This window comes from Callithrix jacchus, chromosome 14 (assembly GCF_049354715.1).
Source record: "Callithrix jacchus isolate 240 chromosome 14, calJac240_pri, whole genome shotgun sequence".
NCBI lineage: Eukaryota > Metazoa > Chordata > Mammalia > Primates > Cebidae > Callithrix > Callithrix jacchus.
Genome location: NC_133515.1, coordinates 48,971,872 through 48,992,483, shown reverse-complemented (window position 1 = coordinate 48,992,483; position 20,612 = coordinate 48,971,872). Strand labels below are relative to the sequence as shown.

The 20,612-nt window shown below is 45.2% G+C and overlaps 1 long non-coding RNA gene across 21 annotated transcripts in view; it reads right to left on the bottom strand.

Moving 5' to 3' along the window:
• Positions 1 to 20,612, bottom strand: part of LOC108588224 (uncharacterized) — a 95,810-nt gene that overhangs the window by 47,700 nt on the left and 27,498 nt on the right. For 10 of the 21 annotated variants that reach the window (XR_013526565.1, XR_013526557.1, XR_013526568.1 and 7 more), the window contains one exon: positions 260 to 384. The exons of the other annotated variants lie outside the window; for them this stretch is intronic. This is a non-coding gene — a long non-coding RNA (uncharacterized LOC108588224). The remainder of the gene's footprint in view (positions 1 to 259; positions 385 to 20,612) is intronic. 21 annotated transcript variants of the gene reach the window in all.

Here is a 20,612-nt window from a genome sequence, read left to right as displayed (position 1 = left end):
CTCAAGGATGCATCCTATTAGTCACTTCTTGCTCTCCTGTGTTTGCAACATTTCCCTTCTCTACTGGCTTCTTCCCATCTTTTCCCCAGTCTTAAAAAGAAATAGGCCGGGAGTGGTGGCTCACACCTGTAATCCCAGCACTTTGGGAGGCCGAGGCAGGCAGATCACCAAGTCAAGAGATCCAGACCATCCTGGCCAAAATGGAGAAACCCCGTCTCTACAAAAAATACAAATATTAGCTGGGTGTGGTGGCACACACCTGTAATCCCCAGCTACTCAGGAGGCTGAGGCAGGAGAATCACTTAAACCTGGGAGGTGGAGGTTGCAGTGAGCTGAGATCACACCACTGCCCTTCAGCCTGGGTGACAGAGTAAGACTCTGTCCCTAAAATAAAATAAAATGGTTAATTTTATGTTATGTGAATTTCACCTCAATAATAACAAGAAGAAACAGTGACTCTCAATTTCATATTGTTTTCAGATACTTCAAACCTAATATGCTTAATATTCAGCTCACCAATTGGCCCCTCGCTCCCTATTTCAGTCAGTGGTGTCCAGTCCACAGTGTGTGGCCTGCACGGAGGCCTCTAGCCAGGAATGTGGGAGACAGAATCCAGCCCATGCCACTCACAGGCTGTCACCTTTGCAATAGCTATCCCTGCTCAGAGGGCCCTGTTTCTAACTCCCACAAAGGTAGCTTATGGGCTGGAAGTGGAGGAAATAGAACTGCATGGCCCACCATTGTCGCGCAAGGCAGACCACTGAGCCTCATTCTTGACCTTTCCTTGAGCACACAGAACCATCACCCACACCGTCCGGTCAATTACTAAGTCTTGTCAATTCTTCTTTCTGTCCTCCTCCCTCCAGCACCACCAACCTGACTGAGATACCATTATCTCTCACCTGCAAATGTGGAGGACATAGATTTCCCATCCTTGTGCTTTCTAGGACTAACGCTTATGACCACGCATCTGGGGTGACACAGGTGTCCACATTTCTCCATTAGGTGGAGCTCAGCAATGAAAAGACCTGTCTCCTCTTCTCCTCCTCATCCTGGAGAGAGGAAGGCCGTGATTCTGCAGAGGAGACCCAGATGGATGCCTGGGTGACTGCCCAAGGCCTAGACTGGAGGGAACCATGGGGCAGGGAGTGCTTGGAAACCCATTTGGCCCTCACGATGAAGGCACATTTGCCAAGAGCTTATTCAGGAATAAAGTTGAGGTTTGACCTTCACGAGGAGACCACCTGTGTCTATTTCTCAAACTGCTTTCACAGTGAGAATGAAAACCAAAACCAAAGGAAAAACAAAAACACAAAAAGGGCGCCATGCTTAGATTCTAAAACCAATAGCCCGATTACTAGTCGAGACTTTTTAAAAGGTTTTGGTTTCCATGTTCTATGTAAAGCCAAAGTGATCCTTCTGACATAAAATCCAATCATTCTGTTTCCCCTGAACAAAACCATACCTGGCATCTCATTGCCCTTGTGATAAAGTCCAACTCTTTAACAGGGCCCGAAGAACCATGAGTGATCTGGCCCATGTTTAGCTCTCCAGACTCAACTCTCACCACATACATCCTCCCTGGCCCTCTCTACTTGTTGGGAAGCCATGTAATTGCACCATCATGCTGCAGGGAGCAGTCAAGTGACAGCCACAGCTCCCGCCTTTCGGGATCCTTCACTGTATCCCCCCAAAGCCACATGTCCCCTGGACTAATTCCAGCCACAGGCCGAGCATAGTATGGCACTAGCTTCTGTCTGATGAGGAATTCCTATGAGGGCCAGCTTTGGCTGAAGTTCTCTCCATTTGCCTGGCCAAAACCTTCTTAGAACCATGCTGCAGTCTGAGACTTTCTTCTCCAATCGGACTTCCTGCACTGGCTCCTTCCACGGAGACAGACCCCGCATCATGATTCCGAAGCTCCAGCAGGAAGCTCCTCCTCTCGCTGCCTGCTCCTCCCGCAGTATTAATGAACACACCTGTCATACTGAACTCCTCCCCAAGGAGCCTTCTCCAATCTTTCTGTCCAAAACAATCCCTGCCCACCCTACCACCTTTGTCATTTCACTGCATGCCCTCATCCAGCTTTATTCTCTTCATAGCACTGATATTTTCAACCAGTGGATTGTGGATCTGTTTTGAAAAATACGTTTATTGACCATTTACCCACCACAAAGTAAGCTTGGTGAAAGCAGGGGCTTTACCTGTTTTAATTCCTTATTGCATCCCCAGTGTACCCCTGGAACAATGCCTGGGCCACAGTGAGCCGTCAACACCTGTCTCTGATGAACAAAGTGGCCACTAAGCTGGTTTGGACCCCATAAACAATACATAGGATACCCCATAAACAATACCACATGCTGTTTATGAAGTTTTTGATTTGGGATTTTATGGGCATGATATCATACTGTGTGTCTCCTCTCCCTGGCTCTTTCCCTGCTCAACCTCTATGCATCCTACAGCATCCACCTTAGTGGCCACTTCATTCATCAGAGACGGGTATTGACGGCTCACTCTGGCCCAGGCATTGTTCCAGGGGTACACTGGGGATGCAATAAGGAATTAAAACAGGTAAAGCCCCTGCTTTCACCAAGCTTACTTTGTGGTGGGTAAATGGTCAATAAACGTATTTTTCAAAACAGATCCACAACCCACTGGTTGAATATATCAGTGCTATGAAGAGAAGAAAGCCGGATGAGGGCATGGAATGAAATGACAAAGGTGGTAGGGTGGGTGGGAATTGTTGGAGAAGGTTCCTTGGGGAGGTGGCATCTGAGCAGAGTCCTGAATAACATGAGCGAGTGAGTCGTGGAGCGATCTGGGGGAAGCTCTTTCCAGGCCAGGGGAGGGTATCCAGACAGCAGAGGGCAACTGCAGGGGCCTGCCGCCCATGGCTTTGGGGCAAGTGCCCCTCCTGTGGGCTCCTACAGCACCTCTTGCTTCCCTGGCAGAGGGCACATGTACTAGTTAAGGGAAACTGGTTGGCTGGTCTGGCTCCCCTTCAGACAGCAACTCCCTCAGGACAGGGCACCTGCTCATCAGCCTAACTGGTTAGTATCCTATCCCCTGGGCCTTGCACAGCTCTCGACATGCGGTAACTTCTGATGGCTGAATGCATAATTACAATAATAGCTGTCAGTTCATGGAGCACGTACAGTGTTGCTGGCTCTGTGCTGAAGCTTTCACTCCTGTTTTCTCACTTAGTATTTCTAACAGCAAAGTAGGCAGCAGCAGCATCCCCAGGTATGCAGTCGTAATAGGCTTTTCACACTTTCTCTACCAGGCCCAAGGAAACAGGCACAGAGAATTTAAATCCCGTATCATGGCCCTACAGCTGAAAAGTGTGTTTCAAAATGTATAACGGCTGGGTATGGTGGCTCACACCTGTAATCCTAGGACTTTGAGATCTAAGGTGGGAGGATTGCTTGAGGCCAGGAATTCAAGACCAGCCTGGGCAAGATAGTAAGACTCTGTCACCACAAAAAAAAATTTTTTTAATTAGCTGGGCATGGTGGTACATGCCTGTAGTCTCAGCTACTCAGGAGGCTGGGGGAAGAGGATCACCTGGGCCCAGGAGTTTGAGGCTGCAGTGAGCTTTAATCACACTCAGAGGTGGGGGTGCCCCCAGCACGGTGAGATCCCAAAGGTGGAATTCTCACCGAAGGCTCCTAGCATGTTAGGGTCAGAAGGGATGTTTAGAAGATCCCGCCCCATCCCTTGCACACAGGGACACTGAGTCAGAAGGCTGAGGTGACTCTGAGGCTCTCTTACTGTTTGCTCAAGTTTAAACTTGACAGTGAGGATTACAAAAGCCATTTGATCAGAGGCCTAGCACTGCCCCACTGAAATTGGAAAACATGTTGCTGTAATGATGATTATGTAAAGGGGATGTGGTTCACAGACTGGCCTCACCCGTGTCTGCTGGAGCCCTGCCGCAGCGACTCCAGCATCCTGTGCATGCTGGCGAGCCACAGCAGCCTTGGCCCTTGGCCCGCCCTTTGCCTTAGTGTTGCCATGCTGCTTACTGCCATGCCAACTGGCCCTGTGTGCCGGCCACTCCCTGCCACTTTGGCAGTTCCTCTGGTGTCCCTGGCAGTGCCAGGCACTATGCCATGGTTCAGGTTCTTCCCACCCCTGGAGCAAAAGAAATGTGCAAAAGGCCCATCATTCTCACCACAGGAGAGGCTGCCTTCAGCCCCATAATTTTACAGAAGTGGAAACTGAGTCCTGGAGGGATGATGTGACTTGCCCAAGGGTCCAAGGCTGGTTGGGGGCGGAGCCTAAGCAAGACTCCTGTTCATGGTTTCTTCCTCTTTTGGGGGCTCTGCTTTGTCTCTGGCTCTCCTCTCCATCCTGCTTCCCTCTCCAGATGGGAAAGCCATCTCTCTGTTCTTGCCAAGGCCCCAGCATTAGTCCCTGCTGTCATTCCTCATGCCCAATCACCTCCTTTCTCAGCCTCTGCTCTGCTCTTGCCCCTCCAGTCCATTCTCAAAAAAATAAGTCAGGTCACATTACTTCCCTACCAAAAGCTCCTGATCACTCCCCCTCACACAGAGAGGGGAACCTTGACATGGCATTCTGGTCCTCCCCAGCCCAGTCCCAACGGACCTCTGCAGGTTAATTCCTAAGACATCTCTACGCACCCCTTACCTTCCAGCCACACTATTCAACTACCCCACAGGATGCTACAATAATTAAATAACATCTGATAAGCGGACAGCACCTGGAGTGTAGTAAGAGCTGTCACCTGTGTGGGCTTCGCACTTCTCCACCAGGCTGGAACCCACCTGAGCTGGCTGGTGGGGGAGCATTGCTCTGCTCTCTGAGCCAGAACACATGTCCTTAGCTGTAACCCTGGCCAGACCCTCGCCTCCCCAGGTCCAGGTTACACACCCCAAGAAAAAGGATACAATGAAGAACCCCTTCTCTCTCCACAATTTCTCAAGGACTTCTTTGGTTTTTTGAGAAAAAAATTGAAGTGGTTCATATGAAATGGCCACATGGTTTATTAGTTTCTGGACCTCAAAAGCAAGGGGGAGCCACTGTCCCCCTTGGGTTCTCACCATCATAGCTGCAGGTCTCAACTTGGGGCTGGGGGAAGATCCCAGGAATATTCACCATGGGGCACAGGGGTGGAATGGGCAGTAGGTGCTCTTTGTGTTCCCACTACTCATTCACACAGGAGACACTTGCAGCCTTACAGGCTAAGGTACAAGAGCCCAATTTCATGAATGCATCATATCACATCCAGAGGTGAGCTGTGGGCAGTGAGCGGTCCCAGTCGCAGCCTCCATGATGAAGACACATTCTACCTGCTCTGAAAACCTGGCAGCTGTTGGCTCATGAGGTTACCCACCCATCCATCTGTCCATCCATCCAATCGTCCATCCATTTCTCCAGGGGACACTAACTTTGCCTCTTTCCCATGCTTATTGATGAACAAAACCCAGTGGGAGAATAAAGAAGATCAGAAAAGCAAATCAGCTCTCCAAAACTCACTTTGGTTTTTCCTTTCCCCCTCTCTCTTTCTTTTTTTCCTTTCTTTTACCTGGGGTACATATGGAGTGTCAAGTAAGATAAATTACAAATAAGGATGAATTCAATTACCTCCCCTTTGTTATAGTTAATTTAGTTTCTGAAATATTTCAAACAAATGGGCAAATGTGGAGAATAATATAACTGTGAATGTAACAAGACCCATTGTCCACTCCAGTGAACATTAACCTTTCACCATATTTGTTTTTTCAGGAAACAAAATGCCATAGGTTCAGTTGCAGGTGCCTTCCTCCTTTCTCTAAGAGCTCTAACATCATTCCACCTCCTTTCTCTAAGAGCTCTTCCCATCCGGTGTGCCGTCTTCCAGCAGGCTGTAGGCTTTTACTACACCCCTAGGTTTGGACCCCATAAACAATACATAGAATACCCCATAAACAATACCCCATATTGTTTATGGAAGTTTTGGATTTGGGATTTTATGGGCATGAAATCATATGGTGTGTCTCCTTTTGTGATTTGCTTTCTGATTTGCTTTCTGATTTTATTTGGATTTTTAAGAGTTGCATGTGTAATACATGCTGGTTATAACAAGTTCAAGCATAAAGAAAAGTTAAAGATAAAGATAAGTTAATCACAGAGATAAATAAAAGTTAATAATTTCTCTCTGCCCCAGTCCAATCCCACTGCCCCAGGAAGCCACCACTAACGGTTTCACAAACATCTTTCTGCACCTTTTCTGCTACTCACACAAACATACACAGGGGCTTCATCATAAAAGCTCATAAAATGCTAAAGAAAGAGCTGGGGAAAGGTCAGGACAGGCCAGAGAGCATCTAGGACTGGCAACATGAACAGACATAGCTCTCTTGTGCTACAGCAGTGAGAGGCAGCCCAGGAAAATGTGCAATTTCCCCTGCCGTTAACCCACAGCCTACTGGGTTTCCCCACTCACACCCCTCCATGTGACAGACCCAGTGGTCCAAGGGGTGTCCAGGGTCAGTTGGTGAGCAGTGTCCTTTCTATTAAATGTCTTTGGACCTGGCAAGTGGGGAAGGTCCAGGCCATGACTGGCTGGCTGGGTGACCGTGGCAAGCCTTTGTAGTAAATGGGCCACAAGACCTCTAACATCCATACTGACTGATGATTGTCAATCAAATTGCTCTAGCAGAGAGATGAGCTATTGGTGGGTCTGAGATGTCGAAGAGCCTTTGGGAAGCTAGACTGTCAGAGCTCACACTCTGGCTTTAGTTGTGCCTGGGAAGGGACTGATGGATGAAATGTGTTTTCTGACTGCTCCATGAACCAGGAGTGTGTACACCGGATGCCAAAAAAATTTCCAAGTGTTCGGTTTTTTGTTGTTGTTGGTTTGTTTTCTTCTCTTTTTACTTTTTAAAAGTGTAAACCAGACATGTTATGCTCAGAGCTGGACTGGAATGTTTTGTTGGTTTTTGTTCCCCCCTTGCCAAAAAAAAACAAAAAAAACCCAGAACCAATCATTACAGCTTAAGTTTTCGTTTTTTTGTTTTGTTTTGTTTTGTTTTTAATTAGTTTCAAGTCCCTGCAAGGCAGGAAGAGAAGATGAATGCAAGACTTTGGTCAGCTCCATCTGGGAGGTCTGTTCACTTGTTGACCCTTGAGGCTGTAATAGCTTGGAGAGGAGCACAAACCTTGCTGGGACTTATAAATTGAGGTTTGAGGCCAGGCATGGTAGCTTCACGCCTGTAATCCCAGCACTTTGGGAGGCCAAGGCAGGTGGATCACCTGAGGTCAGGAGTTCAAGACCAGCCTGACCAACCCTGTCCCTACTAAAAATACAAAAAAATTAGCTGGGCATCATGGCGGGCGCCTATAATCCCACCTACTCTGGAGGCTGAGACAGGCGAATTGCTTGAACCTGGGAGGCGAAGGTTGCAGTGAGCCAAGATCATGCCATTGCACTCCAGCCTGGGTGACAAGAGTGAAACTTTGTTTCAATAAATAAATAATAGAGATTTGACATGATCTCTAAAGATCCCTCCAGTTGTTAAATTCCATAATTCTTTTTTTAACATGTATTTGTTCAACAAACTTTTTTTGAGTGCCTAGTATGTATCAATCATTGTTCTAACAGCTGGAGATATCAGTGAAAAATCAGAAAACCCCCACCTTCATGGAATGAAGAACTCCTTACAAACAATCTCAACACGCAAGGACTTTCACTCTTTATCAATATTCCAGTAATTCAGTCATCCACCTTTCAGAGTGTATTGATCCCCATAACACCCTCATGACAGTGGGTAGGACAGGTATTCCTAGGCCCCTTTTCCAAATAAGCAGACCAAGAACCAATACGTGTAAGAAAGGCGCCTCAGAATGAACGACGTTGCAGTCTGGAAGGAGACACAGCAGAGGTGGGCAACCCCAGATCTCACTTCCCGGAGCCTCTGCCCAGCTCATCTCATAGAATGGGAAAATCTGCTGTGCATGTCTTCTGATTTCATGTTAAGGAGAAACTTAAGTTTCCAGACCTGACTCAAAAAGCGGGTGGTGAATTCTGAAAAATGATACTAGGTAAGAGAGGCCAGGATTCCTGACACCTTGAGCAAATAAAGCTCCCTATCCTGCTTCATTTGTCCATAACGTTTAAAACCAAGGCTGCTGCTGTCTCCCCAGCATGACCCATCTATCAGAGAGTTCAGATTCCGAGTATGGGCCCAGTGGGTGAGAAGGTGGCTTCTGTGGTGACTGGGGAGTTTGGAACTCCCAACAAACTCTCAGGCAGCCTCAAGTTGGCAGCACAGAAAAAATAGATTATCTGAACAAAATCTGCTCCTAAAAATATGTTGCATAGAATATTTTAGTGTGTTCATGAAGATCATGGCAAAAAAAAGGAAAAAAAAATTTTTTTTATTATAGTCTAAAGTCAGCAATAGGTTTATTGGGGAAATACTAAAAAGCATTCTCATTTATGTTAGCAATAAGACAAGGATGCTGCTATCACCATTATCAGATAACATTGCTTAAGAAATACCAACTAATATAGGTAAAGAAAAGTTTAAAAATTACAGTGAGAAACCAAGAAATAAAATAATCATTGCAGAAATTCATGTGGGAAACTGGAACTAATTTAACTTAAAACTAAAACAGGATGGGCGCAGTGGCTCATGTCTGTAACTCCAGCACTTTGGGAGGCTGAGGCTAGCTGATCACCTGAGGTCGGGCGTTTGAGACCAGACTGACCAACAGGGAGAAACCCTGTCTCTACTAAAAATACAAAAGTAGTCGGGCGTGATGGCACATGCCTGTAATCCCAGCTACTCGGGAGACTGAGGCAGGAGAATCTCTTGAACCCAGGAGGCAGAAAAGAAAATTTTAGGATAACAAGTGTCTATATTTCATTAGTTAAAGTGGAGAAAATGGGCAGGGTACTGTGGCTTACACCTAGCCCATTAAAACTAGCACTTTGGGAGGCCACGGTGGAAGAACTGCTTGAGGCCAGGAGTTTGAGATCAGCCTGGACAACGTATATCTGTTTAAGATGAAATTTTAAAAAAAGAAAAATAAGTAAAATAGAGAAAATGATAATGCATTGCCAACCTATCCAAAAACCTCAATCGATGTCCTCTTAATCACTAAAACACTCAAACATTTATGTAAACATCCACCAAGGAGCTCTGAACAATAGAAATCAGTGTTTCCCAAAGTATGAACCTGGACCAGCAGCATCAGCATCACTTGGAAACTTGTTAAAAATGCAAATTCTCAAGGCTGGGTATGGTGGCTCATACCTGTAATCCAAGCACTTTGGAAGGTCAAAGCAGGAGGATCATTTGAGCTCAGGAGTTTTAGAGCAGCCTGGGCAATATGGTAAAACTTCATCTCTATGAAAAGTACAAAAAAATTAGCTGGGCATGGTGGCACACACCTGTGGTTCCAGCTACTCAGGATGCTGAGGTGGGAGGATGGCTGGACCTGGAACCTGAGAGGCTGAGGTTACAGTGAACCAAGATCTCACCATTTCACCACTGCACTCCAGCATGGGCAACGGGGCAAGACCCTGTCTCAAAAAAAAAAAAAAAAAAAGCAAATTCTCAAACCCCGTTCTAAACTTACTAAAGCAGAGACTCTGAGATGGGGTCCAGCAATCTGAGTTTTAGCAAAACCTCCAAGAGAGTCTGATGCTTGCTGAGGTCTAAGAAACACTGATATGAAGCATTGAACAATTACCTGATTATTTAACCTTGGATGAAATCATTAGTGGGTACCTTTGTGTTCAAGAGACTATCATATTGGATTGAGTTATTAGATATGAACTACGTTTTACTTCTCCATCACAAAAATATAAAAATAGTGAAATCACTTATTAAGAAACCACAGTGAATGCATAGAAGATGCAGAAAAAATCACACGTGCACTACACGGGACATGTGCTTACCTATGTTCATGTCACATATGATTTTGCCTCTCACAATACACTTTATCACATTCAACTTTTCTTTTTTTCTTTTTTTTTTTTTTGAGATGGAGTTTCACTCTTGTTGCCCAGGCTGGAGGGCAATGGCACAATCTCAGCTCACTGCAAATTATGCCTCCTGGGTTCAAGAGATTCTCCTACCTCAGCCTTCTGAGTAGCTAGGAGTACAGATGCCTGCCACCATGCCCGGCTAATTTTTGTATTTTTATTAGAGACAGGGTTTCTCCATGTTGGTCAGGCTGGTCTCAAACTTCTGACTTCAGGTGATCCACACGCCTCAGCCTCCCAAAGTGCTGGAATTAGAGGCATGAGCCACTGTACCTGGCCTCAACTTTTCTTCTTCTATTTTATGCGGGTTGTTTAAGCCTCTTAGGCTCAACTTCTTTATTCATAGCTTTTCAACTTTCTTACAAGACAGCGTCCCAATATAGCAGAGCAACATGGACATGAGGGGCGCTTCTACCAGGAGGAGAGCTGAGATGTGCCTGACGCACATTCTCCACCCTTCCACTAGGATCTGGAAGGCTGCTGGAGAGCAGATTATAAGAGAGTGTTTTGATTCACCTAGCATATTTTTTTTTCTTTTCTTTTTTAAGCTACCAATTCTTGAGCCTGCATCGCATAGCAAATTTTAAGTAAAAGTGTTGCTAAGTCTCTGTAACAAATGTTTGGAGAGTGAAAGTTCAGATGGTGATGGGTCTCACTCTTGGAGGAAGTGCTGATGGATTAATGGATGCTGGCCTCAATTCCCAACCTGTCCAGGCACAGCAGGCTGATTTCAGCAGTGAATTCCCACTCCCTGAGGGCCAATAGAAGTTCCCAACCTGTTCATGCAACTCTCCTGGCAGTTGTGCAACCTCAGCCTCATTTCAGATGCAAAATATCATAAGTGCTTTCTCCTCGCAGGTCCATAAGGAAATGTCAGGCGAGGATTTTATTTGTTATCTTCATGTGAGGACTTAAATGAAGAACCAAGAACTGAAAGAGATTAATCTGCCAAATTATTACAGAGGCCTGTCATGTCTGGGTGTGAGGGGTACAGAGATGATTAAGAGAGGGGATGCTGACCTCTATGGACTTACAATGTAGAGGAGTTGGAACTTGAGGTTGTAATGGAAACTGAAAATCAAGCCTTTTTTTCCTCCTGGGAAGGCCGTACCCAGTGTAATGCTTCTTATTGATTTATGTGTTAAATAATGTATTTTATGAAATTGGCTGGCCAGGTAAGGTGGCTCACACCTGTAATCCTAGCACTTTGGGAGGCCGAGGCGGGTGAATCACTTGAGGCCAGGAGTTTGAAACCAGCCTGGCCAACATGGTGAAATACTGTTTCTACTAAAAATATAAAAAAGTTAGCCAGGCATGCTGGCATGTGCCTGTAATCCCAGCTACTTGGGAGGCTGAGCCAGGAGAATTGCTTGAACCCAGGAGGCAGAGTTTGCAGTGAGCCAAGATCACACCACTGCACTCCTGCCTGGGTGATAGGGCAAGATTTTGTTTTTTTTTTTTTAATGTGTTTAATAATAATATATTGTACACATAAAAACTTGGGGGAGGGTAACTGGCCAGGCAATGTGGCTCACATCTGTAAGCACTTCGGGAAGCTGAGGCGGGTGGATCATGAGGTCAGAAGTTCAAGACCAGCCTAACCAACATGGTAAAACCCCGTCGCTACTAAAAACAAAAAATCAGCTGGGCATGGTGGCACATACCTGTAGTCCCAGCTTCTCAGGAGGCTGAGGCAGGAGAATCGCTGGAACCCAAGAGGCAGCGGTTGCAGTGAGCCGAATCACTCCATTGCACTCCAGCCTGGGTGACAGAGCAAGACTCCATCTCAAAAAAAAAAAAAAAAAAAATTGGCAGCTGGGGGCAGGGGGTAGATCTTATGTTAAGTCCTCTTGCCACAATAAGTTTTTAAAAATAAAATAATAACTTAGTTAACATTGCATTCTTAGGATACTTTTGTCAAAAAATTCCCATGCTCACCATTTCCCATAGGAAGCTATATAGCAAGGGGTCTCCCCCCATACTGCTGCTGTCAGCATGACCTCTTGGGGTGAGGTGCTGTGGTGGGGTCTTCCTGATCCAAGCCCATGGTAGGATCTGGGTGGATGCCTTCCTCCCCTTGCTGGGGTGGGAAATGGGAAGGTGTTGCAAATCAGTTGTTGTGGCAGCTTTTGATGAAGAAGTCAGTGGTGTCTGGTTTTCAAGGCCAACAAGGGGAATAAATAGTACCCACCTCTCTCCCCTCACCCACTGTGCTATGTCCAGTGAGCAGGCACTTCACTTGCCTCATGAGACAATTAATACATGTTTTTTAAAGCCCAACCTCAAATGTCGCAGAGGGATGAGGTGAGGCTGAAGATTAATGGGTAGATATGACCTGTCCAAAGGAGAAACAAGGACTCTAGAGACAGGGGTCCTAGGGGAGGAAGAGTGCCACAGACGCAGAGGCCTGTACACACCCCCTGCAGCGCCCCAGGGATCTAGAGGCCCTTGGGAGGTTCCTTGTGAGCCAGGGCAGCAGGGGCTGGGGAACAGCTGCATCGCTGGCTGTTTGCCTGGGCCCAGGATCAGCTTCCTCACAGACTCCCATCTGATCCCATGGAGATGGGGCCTGTTCCAGGGATGCAGCAATACTGGGCTTCCCATCAGGAAGGCAGGTGTTCACAGTTGGATGGATTAAATTTTTTTCAAAAGGAGAAATATGACATTTCTCATTCATACTTGAATGTTGTGAAGCCAAATTTATACCTGTTAGACTTGACTCTGGATGAATGTGTCCTTGCAATCTCCTGGCAAGTCAGAGGCATTGAGGGATGTGCCAGAGAGTAGGGGCCTGCAGAGGGCCAGAAAACAAAGCCCGATGAAGGAACTGAAGAGATTATCTCACTGGCCATACGGCAAAGGCAAAATGGAAAGTCTTCCAGTATTTTGTGGGGTCTGTGGGACACAGAGAAAGTGGGGCAAGCCGTCGGGCTGCAGGCCAAGGCCTTATGGAGCACTTGTGGTCAAACACAGAGCATGTATTGTGCTCCTTCAGAGCTGGAGCCCGACGGAGGACTGGGCTGGAGACAAAACGCTACAGAAAGGCTACTCACATCTTCTGTCTCTGTGAAAATGGAGAATTTGCCCATACAGGAGGAGAGGAAGGGACCCTGACGCTTCTACCAACCATACAATTCATACCACTGTATTTCTTTTTATGTCCGTGAAATGGAATGGAACTCTGTGCCAAGAGCTTCAGAGAAGAACTTTATCTGATCAAGTGTGATGAGTATTCCCAAACATTAAGGCACTGCTTGATGTTCATGCCCAGACACTCATCTCTCAGAATCTGCCACATTTTACCAGGGAGGCCAGCTGACCCAGGACATGCCAATGAGCCTTGCTTTCCTGGGAATAAGCTGTTGGGAGAGAGAGTATGAGTTCTCAACATGGAAGTGTAGCATGTCGAGTAAACTTGGAGCCATGGAGAGAAGGCAGCAAGCATATTCCATCCAGTGGGCCAGGAAGAGAGAAACCAGGCTGCAGAGAGAATGAAGATGAAGTCTAATCACAGAGAAAAGTCGAGACAAGGAAGAGTCCAAGTGGCCTTCCAGTTCCTAATTCTAGTCCTTCCTGAGACCTCTTAGCCGTCCTGCCCTGGGGTTCGGAGAAATAACCAGGATCCTTACAGTTTTCCTTTTTCATTTAAACTAGTTCTCATTGGTTCTGTGACTTGCAACCCAGTGAGTCTTAAGTAGCCCACCAGGAATAACACGCCAGAAAAAGCAAGTGACTCACCATTTTGTGTTTATTTATATAGCAAAACACACCGAACACTAACCATTTTTAAGTATATGCTTCTGTGGCATTAAGTACATTCACATTAGTGTGAATCATCACTACCACGCAGCTCCAGAACTAACTAACTTACTTTTTTCTTTCCTTTTTTTTTTCTTTTTCAGAAACAGGGTCTTATCCTATTGCCCAGGCTGGAGTGCAGTGGTGCAATCATGGATCACTACAACCTTGACTTCCTGGGCTCAAGTAATCCTCCTGCCTCAGTCTCCCAAGTAGCTGGAACTACAGGTACGTGACCAACCATGCCTGGTTAATTTTTTTTCTTTTTAAGAGAGAATGGTCTCACTATGTTGCTCAGGCTTTCAAAACTTCTTTACCCATTTTAAAAATCAGGGTCCTTCATGGTGCCAGGGTTGGCTCATTGCAGTTTATGAGCATGAGCTATGGTGATGACATACGCCAGCACTGAGATGGTTTTGGAGTTTGTTGGTTTTAGTTACTAATTTTATTGTTGGATGATTTGCTTCTTTCTCATAGTATTAGAGTTTAGGAAAAAATCATGGTTACTGGAAGGTTCCAGGCAAACCAGTGTTCATTATAAAACTTTGGCTGCTATTTGATCAACGTTGTTGACAACCACTTCAACCTGATATTCTTTTGCTATACACCACAAAGACTTTTACACGTGGATCCACACACGTAAGGTTTCCATTATTACATTTGAGAAGAGGAGGACTACTTTTCCAAGGCAGGTAGGAGCCTCCCCAAGGGTCGCATGGCCCCTGCATGTGAGGCGGCATGTCAATGAAGAATAAATCAGTCAAGGGCATGCCACAGTCATTAACGTGCTCCCCTGCCAACCGCACTGACTTACAATAAAGATTCATTTTACACTCATACTGTCTGTTCATCGAAGGTCAGCTTAGCTCTTCCCCATGTCATCTTCACTCCAGGATTCAAGATAATGGAGTAGCTTTCATCTGAACATTGCCAACCAGATGGCAGGAGAAGAAGCACATCGTGTGTCATATACCAACTTTTAAAGACACAAATCACTTCCATTCACAGTTCATTGACCAAAGCAAGTACATGGCCACTCCTGACTGCAACAAAATGTGTTGCAGGAACTGACACAAGAAGAGAAAATGAAATACTGCATATTCTCACTCATAGGCGGGTGATGAACAGTGAGAACACATGGACACAGGGAAGGGAGCACTACACACTGGGGTCTATTGGGGGGAATAGGGGAGGGACAGCAGTGGGGGGGGGAGCTGGGGAGGGATAGCATGGGGAGAAATGCCAGATGTGGGTGAAGGGGAGGAAGGCAGCAAAACACACTGCCACGTGTATACCTATGCAACTATCTTGCATGTTCTGCACATGTACCCCAAAACCTAAAATGCAATAAAAAATATATATATATTTTTAAAAATGTGTTGCAGGGGAGGGTGTCATAAGAAGATCCTGCAGTATGCGGCAGATTGTAATAAAACCTTTCCATAGCTAGCCTTCCACTCAGATCAGATCATGCTACCAAAAAGGACATCATCTTCATCTCCTTAACAAGGAGTTATTGGGTATTTACTCTGTACCAGGTACTGTTCCAGCCACAGAAGATTCAGCCATGAACTAGACAAATAGGTCCCTTCCCTGATACAGCTTATATTGTAGTGAGGGGCATGGGTACTAAACAAGTAAACAAGTAAATACAAAGGATAATTGTGGGTTGTAACAGATAAAGATGTGATTAAGAGTACAGGCTCTGAAGTCACCCTAGCTGCGTTCTTAACTACGGTTACCAGATGAAATACAAGGCATCCAGTTAAATGCAGATTTCAGATAAACAACGAATAATGTTTTTGCATAAGTAGGTTCCAAATATTGCATGGGACATATTTACACTAAAAAACTGTTTATTGAAAATGTAAACCTCACTGGACATCTTGTAATTTTTATTTGCTAAGTCTGTCAATTCTATTCCTAACCCACTGCCACTTTCCTGCTGTGTGATCTTGAATAAGTTATAGTCACTTAATCTCTCTGTGCTTCAGTTTTCTTATCTGTGACATAGGACAATACTACTACTTACCTCCCAGGGTTATGTTAAAGAGTAAAGGTAGCATACATGAGGTACTTAGATTAGTGCCCGGCACATAATAAGCATGCAATAAATGTCAGCTGGTGTTAATTAGGTTGGTGCAAAAGCAATTGTGGCTTTTGCTATTCTAATGGGAGAAACCACAATTACTTTTGCACCAACCTAATGTTATCCAATAGAAGGGCAATTATATGGAAACTAGAAAAAAAAAAATAGTATCGTCATCTTATGAAAAACTCTCACAGGGAATAATAGGAAAAATCAAGTTTTGCTTCTTTTTCTACCTTTTTAATTAATAAATATTTATTGAGTAACTTCTATTCATAGAAGCGTTATCCTAAGTCCTGAGCAGGCATCAAGGATGAAAGATATTTAGGACTATAGCAGACATGATTTACTGTCTATTCAAAATCTATCCCACTTGTCTCTTCCTTAATAGAATCTTAAGTTTGTTCAAAGCAGTAATATGGCCAAATAAATACTTGCTTACCCAGCCTCCCTTGTAGCTAGGGGTGGCCATGTGACATGGTTCTAGCCAATGAGATATAAGCATAATCTGGTGAGGCTTTTGGGAAAGCTTTTGCTTTCCTGACAAAATGGAACTGCAGCACTTTCTTCTTTCCTTGAATGTGGATGCAGCCACCATCTTGAACCCATGGGGGAAAGGCAAAGAAAATCATAGTGGTGTCAGTCCCAACACTGCTGAGCTTCTGAACCAATACCAGCAGCCACTTACCTCCAGGTTTCTTATAAGGTGAGGAAATTATGACCTTATTTTTTTCAGGCCACTTTTAGTCAGGTATACAGTGTCTTGCTGCCAGTCTCATTCCTCCTGTTATAAAGACATAACACTTTTCTAAAGGAGTTTATAGGCAGTCCCTTAATTTTCTGCTCCTTAAAACTACACTGAAATATTTTAAAAATAGTATATTTTCAAGGATTTCAAAATAATATGCAAAAGGGGCATATTACCAGAGATTTTAAAAGTATAATATTGCTTGCCTTTGGGACATCATTTTGAAGCAATATTTCCACAATATGTGGTGGTTAATTTATGTGTTGAATTAGCTGGACTTTTTTTTTAAATGAAGTCTCACCCTGTCACCCAGACTGTAGTGCAGTGGCGTGATCTCAGCTCACTGCAAACTCTGCCTCTTGGGTTCAAGCCATTCTCATGCTTCAGCCTCCTGAGCAGCTGGGATTACAGGTGTGCATCACCAAGCCTGGCCAATTTTTGTATTTTTAGTAGAAATGGGGTTTCACCATGTTGGCCAGGCTGTTCTCAAACTCCTGACCTCGAATGATCTGCCTGCCTTGGCCTCCCAAAGTGCTGGGATTACAGGCGTGAGCCACTGTGCCTGGCCAAGTTGGTGGATTTGGAGAAAAGCACATTGCCCTCAGTAATGTAGGTGAGCCTCATCCAATCAGTTGAGGCCTGAGTAGAACAAACCACTGACCTCCTCTGAACAAGAAGAAATTCTGTCAGTAGGTGGCCTTTAGATTTGAACTGCGACACTGGTTCTTTCCTGAGTCTCTGGCCTGGTGGCCTTCAGACGGGACTGCAGACTTTGGACTTGCTGGCTCTCATAATCACATGAGCTAATCCCTTAAAATAAGTCTCTCGCTGGGTGCAGGGGTCCATACCTGTAATCCCAGCACTGTGGGAGGCCGAGGTGGATAGATCACCTAAGGTCAAGAGTTTGAGAGCAGCCCAACCAACATGAAGAAACCCCCTCTCTACTAAAAATAAAAAGATTTAAAAAATTAGCTGGGCATGGTGGCACGCACCTGTAGTCCCAGCTACTCAGGAGGCTGAGGCAGGAGAATCACTTGAACCCGAGAGGTGGAGGTGGCAGTGAGCCGAGGTCATGCCACTGTACTCCAGGATGGGTAATAGAGTGAGACTCCATTTAAAAAAAGTATTTGCCACTCTCTAGGTATACACATCTTGTTGGCTCTGATTCTCTGGAGAACCCTGATTATAAACTATATTCTGTATATTTTATTTACTTTATCCTTCCTCATCACAGTTAAACACAAAAGTCATTCATTATAAATAAAACAGACACCCAAATCGAGTTTCCATCCCCAGCATTCAGCATGCCTAATGATCTCCATCTCTGCCTCAACTGCATCAAGTCGTATGAGGTCTTCATTTTTTTTGTTACTAGAATGAATATTTTCATTTTTCCACTTTACATTTTTTAAATAAAGCAATCACTACAAATGTAATTAAGTACTTAAATAATTGCCCCCAAACTGCCACACCAACGGAAGTGATGAAACTGTAGAACAGAGCAGCTGGTTAGCAAGCCACTCCGCTGTGGGATAGCTGGGAATGTTCATTTTCGCCAGCTGATGCATGAGAGTCTGAATTTGACAGGTCAACACTCAGTTGAGAAGTGTCAGTGTAGAGTGTGAAAAGGGTGCTTAGATGGTTTTAAAGCCCAGTCACTAAAGTTGAGGACTACCTATGCTATGCAGTAGTGACCTATGAGAAATCCACAAGTAACTTTAAAGCCAGATTTGACAAGTGACTGCAAAGGTGACAATGAACAGCAGAGAGAGGCTAGAGCAAAGACAAAGAAATTACATCCTTTTTTCCACCCTCCTGAGTTTTCAGTTCTTCTGAGATAGACACAGGAGCTTGGCAGATGGAAATTACAAGATCATTTTTATTATCTCTGAAGTTGTTAAAATAACAAGTCTAAGGTGTACAGCCAAGTGGGCTGATACAGGCTTAACTTATGACTTAGGCAGTCCCCAGTCCCAGGCCCAGCTGGGGGAATGCTTTACACTGCACAGCAGAGATGTCAACCAGAGCACAGCCCATCCAAAAAGAAGTGGGGAAGAGGCTGGGTCAGCACGCTCAGATCTTTCTCTCCGACTCACTTACCAGATGTCACTTTGGAGAAGAAGATTGAGGGAGGCGGGGAGGAAGGCCAGCAGTGGGGTTCTAGGTAGAAGTTTCCACAGGAAACAAGAAGGAAGAACAGTGTCCCTATAACAGTCTCCATCTGTTTGTTCTTCCAAAGCACTGGAGTACTCTATCAAGTGTGCCACTAACCAAGGATGTGGCAACCTCCTCAGGAAAAAAGAAATGACAACCTAGGAGGTGTTGCTCTTACCTTCTGACATGGAATGGCCTCAGAGTATCCTCCTGGGACTACTGGCAGGCAGTGTCCACTTTACCTCAAGAAAGCTCTTGGGGTCAGGTGACCACAAAAATAAATCGTTAGATTAAAACATTAATTAAGGCTGGGCGTGGTGGCTCACACCTGTAATACCTGCACTTTGGGAGGCTGAGGCAGGTGGATCACCTGAGGTCAGGAGTTCAAGACCAGCCTGGCCAACATGAATGAAACCACATCACTATTAAAAATACAAAAACTTAGCTGAGTATGGTGGTGGGCACCTGTTATCCCAGCTACTCAGAAGGCTGAGATAAGAGAATCGCTTGAATCCAGGAGGCAGAGGTTGCAGTGAGCCGAGATCACGCCACTGCACTCCAGCTTGGGCAACAAAACTCTGTCTCAAAAAAAAAAATTAGTTCAATGGGGCTGGGGCTGGGGGCTCATGCCTGTCACTCTAGCACTTTGGGAAGCTAAGGCAGGAGGATCTCTTGAGCCCAGGAATTTGAGATCAGCCTGGGTAACATAGCAAGTCTTCGTCTCTACAAAAGAAGTCTATAAAATTAGCCAGGCACAGTAGACATGTGCCTGTAGTCCCAGCTCCTCAAGATGCTGAGATGGGAGGGTTGCTTGAGCCCCAGGAATCAAAGCTGCAGTGAACTGTGACTGTACCACTGCACTCTGGGTGACAGAGCGTGGCCCTGTCTTAAAACAAAAACCAAATGGACTGTGTTCCAGTTGTCTATTGCTGTAAAATAAACTACACCAAATTTAGTGTCAGAAAAAAAAATTGATGATTATTGTCTCTCACAGTTGTGGGGTTAACTGGGCACAGCAGGCAGTTCTCACTCAGAGTCTCTCAGTCAGTGGCCGAGGCTGCAGTCAGTGTGATGTCTTCCTCCCTCACGTGCCTGGCATGAGAACCAGGAAGACCCGCACAGCTGGGCTCCTTGGGCAGCTCTCTCTATCACTTATGTGACCATCTCCCATCGTCTCTCCTACAGGGTGGCTTCTGCTTAGCTCGGGGATCCAAAGGTCCATGTTAAAATGAAGAGAGAACCAGGCAGGAGCTGCATTGTCTTTTATGACTGGGTCTCAGAATCCACACAGTATCACTGTTGCTGTCCTCTGTTAGGAAGAGAGACTCTAGCTCCTAATGGGAGAGTGGCAAGGTTTTGGAAGGGAATGTGGGACTGGAAATAGTGTTGTGGCTATTTTTTCTTCTTTTTTTTAAATTGCAGTGAAATCTGTGTGAAAGTTACCATTATAACCATTTTTAGACGCACACTGCTATGGCATTTAGTACATTTGCATTGCTGTGTACCATTGCCACTCTCTCCAGAATTTTGCCTTCCCAAGTTCAACTCTGTACCCAATCAACAGTAACCCCCTATTTCCCCCTATCTCCAGCACCTGGCAACCACACTCTACTTTTTGTCTCTAGGAGTTTTGCAATTCTAGGTACCTCATAAAAGTAAAATTGTACAGTACTTGTCCTGTTGTGTCTGGCTTATTTCATTGAAGGCCAATTTCATAAAATACAATTTGCCACATGCTTAAGGTCAAGTTGTACCAAAGCTTATTCTGTTTTCCGTCTAAAATTATATCCAGCTGCACTATCTAATGCTGCCCATCTTCAGTTCTG